We start from the raw sequence: 7,481 nt of genomic DNA, 5'->3' as shown, positions 1-7,481 counted from the left end.
CTCAGAATGAAGACTTTGGGCTGGATAATCTCCATGGCCCCTTTCAGCTCGATGTTTTGGGGGATGCAATCAGTGCTTCAGTTCATCAAATGCTTCCTTTGCAGTTCCTCTGTCAGACAGGGCCGGGTTCTGTGCAGAAACACAAAAGCATCAGGCATGATTCCCCTCCTTCCAGGAAGGGCTCTTGGTGCTCACCTGTGTCCAGTGAAACCCTTGGAGACTTGAGTCCTCAGCCAGTGTGGCCAGCACCTGTGGCCAGCTCACTTTGACACTGTAACTGACCACATCTGATTCACAATTATCAGACACTGTTAGAATTTTGCAATTGTCAGAATGTTTGTAAAAGTGTTGCAAAGAGTACCTGGGGCTCATAAAGGGATTAGGAATTTGGAGTGAAATGCTTACTTCTTCACCTAAAAATGTTTGGCTTTATTTGTTGGGCCGACTCTGGGTTGTACCCCAATATCCATTCTCTTTGTTTCCCTTATAAATAGAACATCAGTGTCAGCTAGTTCCACACCCAGAATAATCGTGACATTCCTGTCTTCCTCACAGCTAGGTGTGGCTACATGCCTAATTTCTGGCAACGGGCTATAAGGAAATTGTCATATGCAATTTCTAAGAAATAGTCTTAGAGGGGAAGATCAAGTCCTTCATCTCTCTTCCTTCCTGTTGGCTGGAATATAGACATCATGACTGGAGCTTAAGCAGTCATTTCAAACCGTCAAATAGAAGCCAGATACTGAGAATGTGAAACAATGAGATAAAGGAGCAGAGTAAATGGTAATCATCTGGGGCTACTTGTTCCGTTTGCAGGGTAAGTCCTTGTCTTCCACTTAGGACAGCTGCAAACGTGGAAACAAATGCACATGCTGCAGAGGCATCTCTGCTCACAGTATTGCTTAAAATCAAACTACACTCGGAGCAAACACATCCACTCTGCTGCTGGAAAAGATGACACTATTTGTTGTGCACAATTATTTTATTTTTTACTTCTTTTTTCCAGCCTTATTAAGATGTAATTGACATAAACTTTGTGTAAGTTTAAGATGGACAACATATTGATTTGAGAACTTGTATATTATAAAATGATTACCACCATAGCTTAGCAAACACATCTATCATGTCACATAATTGCCACTTAAGATCTACTCTCGTAGTAACTTTCAAGTATATAATATGGTATTATTACCCATAACCACCATGCTGGACATTAGACCCCTAGACCTTATTCATCTTATAACCAGAAGTTTGTACTCTTGACCAGCATCTCTCCATTTTCCCCACCCTGTCCTACTCTGCAGCCCCTGGTAACCACCATTCTACTCTCTGTTTCTATGATTTAAGCTTTTTTTTATATTCCAAATATAAGTGATATCATATAATAATTGTCCCTGTCTGGCTTATTTCACTTACCATAATGCCCTCAAGTTCCAAATATGTTGTTGCTAATGGCAGGATTTTCTTCTTTCTCATGGCTGAATAATATTCCATTGTATGTATGTACCACATCTTCTTCATCATTCATCTGTTGACAGACACTTAGGTTGATTTCATATTTTAGCTGTTGTGAATTTTGTTTGCAACCCTGTTTTCATTTCTTTTGGCTATACACCCAGAAGTGGAATTGCTGAATCATATAGTAGCTCTACTTTTAATTTTTTGAGGAAACTCCATACTGTTTTCCATAGTGGTGGCACTAATCTACATTCCTACCAACAGTGGGCAAGGGTTCCCTTTTCTCTAGTTGTCAACAACGCTTACTACCTTTTGTCTTCTTGATGATTGCCATTCTGACAGGTATGAGATGATGTCTCATTGTAGTTTTGATTTGCATTTTGCTGTTGATTGGTGGTGTTGAGTACCTTTTGATGTACCTGTTGGTCATTTGTACATCTTCCTTAGGAATGTGTCTATTCAGATCCTTTGCCCATTTTTAAACTGGATTGTTTGTTTTTGCTGTTGAGTTGTATGAGTTTTTTTTTTTTTTATATTTTTGGTATTAACCATTTGTCATATATATAATTTGAAAATGTTTTCTTTCCTTCTGCAGGTTCCCTTTTCATTTTGTTGACAATTTTCTTCACTGTACAGAAGCTTTTTAGTCTACATGATGTATGATCTTTTTAATGTGCTGTTAAATTAGATTTGTTATTATTTTGTTGAGAATTTTTGCATTTGTATTCAGCAGGGATATTGGCCTGCAGTTTTCTTTTCCTATAGTATCCTTATCTGGCTTTGGTATCAGGGTAATGTTGGCCTTATAAATGGAAAACAAGATTTTTCTGTCCTCTTCAATTTTTTGGAAGAGTTTAAGAAGGGTTGGCATTAATTCTTTTTTAAATATTTGGTGGAATTCACCAATGAAACCATGTGGTCCTGGAATTTTCTGTGTTGGTCTATTTTCTGTTACTGTAGATTAGTGTAAAATTTCTAGAATTTTATATTAATGGACTCAGACAGTAAGTACTGGTTTTTGTTTGACTACTTTCTCTCAACATGATTACTCTGAGATTCATTGTGTTGGGGTATGTATCAATAGTTCATTTACTTTCATTGTTGAAGAGTGTTTCTGCTTTTATCTTTGTTATTTCCTTCCTTCTGCTAACTTTGGGCTTATTTTCTTCTTTATTTTCTGAGATGTAAAGTTAACTTGTTTATTTGAGATCTTTCTTTTTCTAAATGCATTTATTCCTATGAACTTCACTCTTAGAACTTCTTCTGCAGAATCCCTTAGGTTTTAATACATTGGCTTTCCATTTTATTTGTTACCTTTTTTATTTCCCTTTTGATCTCTTCTTTGACCTGTTAGTTGTTCAGCAGTGCATTGTTTAGTTTCCCCATACTTATAAGTTTTCCAGCTTTCCTCCAATTAATGATTTCTGGCTTTATACCATTGTGGTCAGAAAAGATACTTGGTATAGTTTCAATCTTCTTAAAATTGTTAAGACTTGTTTGTGACCTATCACATGATCTATCCTGAAGAATACTCTGTGTGCACTTAAAACATGTGCATTCTGCCACTGTTGGATGGAATGTCCAGCGTATGCCTACTAGGTCCATTTTGTCCCAAGTATGGTTCAAGTCCAATGTGTCCTTGTTGACTTTCTGTCTAGATGAGGTGCCCTTTGTTGAAAGTGGGGCATTATTGTTATTACTACTTTTATTGTATTGTCGTCTAGCTGAGGAGTTCCCTCTTGGCACTGAACAACGCCTACCTGAAGGATGGAATGATGCGAGCAAAACAAAACTGTCGTCTTTCCCTTTATTTGCGATTAGTCTCAGGTTTTCTTATTCTGATGTGTTGCTGAAGTGGACTCCACAGTTCTCCCAGGACTGTTTTTGTTCCTGGAGAGCTAACTGTTGGAGGACAGAGGCGGTGGTCTCTTATGTTGCCATCTTGCTGATATCCTCCCTCTGTGCACAGTTATTTTAGTTTCTCCTTTCTGTTGTTAATCTACCGTTATGTCTGGGGGGGTTTGTGCTTTACCTTGAGGTACATTGTGGACATTTTAAAACTTATCCTATCTGATAAATGCAAAAGCAATATGAGGAGGAAGCTTCATATACAATCAATGGAAATGGAAAAAGTAATTTGAAAAATTCAAACTGTTGCATTCAAACACATGTGTTTTTAGGGAGAAATTGTTTGATGATAAGGACCATTTTGAATGACAAAGAGAGACACTTGCAAAATTTGGAAAAGGCTCTTAAGATGCCCTGGCAAAAGTTAGCAAGAGATGTGGCAAACTAGGGACATGTTTGACTTGATCATAACACTCATATTAGACACCTGTCACTTTAATGGCAATTAATGAGAAGCTTAGAAGATCCTGAAGAACTTAAAGACCAAGCAGGTGAAAGTTCACAAATAATAATTTGTTTCAAAGTAGAGATGATCCCAAAGTTCAAAAAGCTTTGGAAACTTTACAATATCAAAAGGAGTGGCTTAAATAGTACAGCTTATGAAAGGTTTCCCTAAAATAATTGTGGGCACCATCAAGGAGCAGGGTGAATTTTACCTCTTACAGTAGGTTTTCAGTATAAGTAAACAGACCTGTTTTGGAAATAAAATGCCCAATAGAACATTTTTTAGTAAAGCATCCAATGAAGTTAATTACACTCATTTGGGGAAGTGTATTTGAAAACTTAACATTTTAATCCCACAAGAATTACTGGTGGACTCGAAAAAATTGCTTGTAAAAGATGTTTTAAATAGAGAATTTCCTGATTGATTTAAAATACATTACAGACATTAGGTGATTATTTGTTGAATATGCACACTTTACTTAGTATTTTCATAGTACTTTGTAAACCTTTTGTTGAAGTTTTGTATTTTAACTGGTGAAAGTATTTTCCACAATGCTGCTTAATACTTTAAGATTGTATCAATCTGTAAAAGTCTAAAGCAAAAAATGAATCCAAGAGCTCATTCACGTCCCTGTTTTACAAAGCACAGAAACCTGATGACCTGAGATAACCCTAATCACAATATCCTCCAATATTTAACGTAGGAAATTCATTGCTAAGAGCAGAGTCTCCTTAAACACAATGAAGTTCTTCTCCCTGTATTACCACAGCACAGCCTGTATTATCACGAAGAGCAAAGGGAGAAAACAGTGGCTTTTATCACAACATCAGATTATTTAGAATGGCTTCCAGTATACAAATTTTTAAAAATTCTTTATTAGCAGTAAACTTATATTAGGTCTCTGTATTAAAAGGTTTTTTTTTCCTTTTGTATTACAAAGCAAAGTTTTAATCCATACTATAAGAAAGCACATTTGATCCTAATGAGTTTAATCTTTCTTCTTCACAAGCATTTAAATCAAAGGCACAATAGAAGTGAATTGGTTTAAAACTGCTGGAGAGAAATGCATTCACACTTTCTCCTTTTTGCTCATTAATTGTATTTAGAGCTTTATGAAATATTTAAAAATTTATATAATGCCTTTCATTATTCTTAAATTCTATCATTAAATAATGGTGGTGGTATAAAATATTGTTTTTCAAAGGCTCAAAATTTTACATTTTCTAGTGTCTGAGAAATAATACTAGCTGCCCATAAATGATTATCTAAAGAATGATGACTTTTCTAATCTTTATTTTGCAGAGTCTAATTACTTAGTAAGGCCTCAAGCTCTTTGCTAACTTACATGGCCCATTATTGAATGCAACAAGTCAGCCTAGAATGACATATAACACAAAATCCTTTGCTTTAGGAAATCTTAGAAAACAAAACAAAACAAAACAAAACACTTTTAGAACCTATGCAGAACCTCTAATGGTGAGCAAACAAGAATCAGAAGTTGGAAACTAGAGATCCAGGCTCCGGCATCCACTCACAGGGTCTGAGTCTTTGAGTAGAAGCCCCCTTCCCTGGGACAGTCTTCCTCTTTTATCGAGTTTATAAATTGGGGGTGGAACAGGCAGGTTGATTGAACCCTAAAGTCTTTTCCAGAATAAAAAGTGTATGCGTCTACTGAGTCTTAAACACTCAGAATATAAGTAACATTGAGTTACTTGTGTTTCCTAGCAAATTATGACCAATGTGCCCCCAAAGTTACAGTACAATGCATAAAGCAATTTAAAAGTTCAGATTTTATAAATAGTAGTTTATAGCAGTTTACAGATCATGCAAAATATCAAGTATAGAAAATGATATTGATAATAACAGTAAAAACGTTCAGGTATATAAAATGCATGACTTGTTACATTTGATGTGTTTCTAAGTGTGCTTTTGATTTTAAATGTATTAAACCCTGTTAGCCCTCTCATTTTTGTTTTCTCTCTACTTAAATTTAAACTTTCACCCTTGTTCAACTTTCAGCCTTTCTATGAAATCTTCCTTGATTATTCCTAACCTCACTGATCTGCCTTCTTTTCTGAATTCCCCAGAAGGAGGAACACTTTTTGTAAGGATGGATAGTTATATATATAATAATTAATGTTCATTAACCACCTTAATTGAACATTTCCTTCATTCCCTACTGGAAAACAAATGCTTAAAATAGTCAAGTGTAAGAAACTGGGAAATAATCAACAACCAGATGGTGGACACTGGCTTGAGAACCAGCATGCTAGAAGCAGGCAACCTCTTCAGCAGTTGAAACCTTCACTAGCGAAATTGAGATTGTTTGTACAGGAGGGATGAAAAGAAAACTCTGGGGCCTTGCCTGAAAGGATCAGCCAGGCTCAGCTGAAATTTTCTTTTCCAGGCATTTGGACGTTGGCCGGCCCAAGACAGAGTCATTCTCACATGGGAATACAGCAAATGATTGAGCGAGAGGGACAAGGTCTCATGAAACTAAATAAATGCTTTGGAATCTCTTGGCAGGAGAAAAGAATACATTGGAAATGCTAATCTGGCCTGAGGAGGGCTAAAGGCTCCAAAAATGTCATACTCCATCTTCAATGATAACTTCATGGCCCCACGCTGTGGTCTTTGTCGTCTCCACAGGAGATGGAGACACCTTGGTAGAGGGGCTTTGGCTGGTCACAGGGCTAAGAGACAGGGTGCTCTGAGATCCAGGCAGGGATGATAAGGCAGGAGATGGGGTAACACCAGGCATGCAGATGACATGATTGGACTTGCCGTCTGCATGAATGATGATGGTGGTACCGTTGGCAGGCTTGCCAAAGTGGACAAAGTATAACAGAAGAACAACAAGGGTTGTGGCAATTAGACAGGCCAACAGACACACCAGGAATGTTTTCCAGAGTGACCATGGTTTTGGTGTCACCTGCAAAGGGTTATAAAAAATGAATATTTATTTCAGCAAATCACAAAGTGGTAACTTCGGTAAATGATTTCAATTAGAATACGGCTAACCTTTTTCATTACTCCAAATGCTGTAATTTAAATGCATAAATTTATCAGCTCGCTCTCTCTCTCTCACACACACCCCCTCCTTGTCCACAAGTTCATAAAGACATAGTGTCCCCTCCTAGTGAACCCTTTGTACTAAAACAATAAGGCTACATCTCAAATGCAAATAGGTTGGCTCAAGAATATATCACGTTAAGTTATTATCTTGTATCAGCTACTAAAGTTGCAGTATAAATTAAATTATCTAATTAGCCCTTAGGGGTAGAAAAATAGAGAAAAGGGATATCAAAACATTTAGATGGGTTACCTTTGAGTGATGGACAATTACAGATATTCTTTGGTTCACTGTCATCTCCCATTTCCTTCACATTACATACTGAGACTTTATAACTAGAAAATGACTTACTAAATATCATTTTATCTCTTAAACATAAATAAAAGGAATTTCACTGAGCATAGAAAGACATCAACACAGAAAAATAATCAGCTCTGGTACGGAGAAATTTCTCACAGGAACAGACTACAACCCTGACACATTGCTGGGGCCACAGGTCCTGGTGTTGCTGGGAGATCTTGGAGTTGTGAGGGTGTGGGGGGCACGGGAGGAGCACAGAGCCTCCAAAGGGCTAGTGGCCAGGGAGGGGTTAAAAGA

The sequence above is a fragment of the Camelus bactrianus genome, chromosome 30 (genome assembly GCF_048773025.1).
Source record: "Camelus bactrianus isolate YW-2024 breed Bactrian camel chromosome 30, ASM4877302v1, whole genome shotgun sequence".
In the NCBI taxonomy this organism is placed as follows: Eukaryota; Metazoa; Chordata; class Mammalia; order Artiodactyla; family Camelidae; genus Camelus; species Camelus bactrianus.
This window is presented reverse-complemented; position numbering follows the sequence as displayed.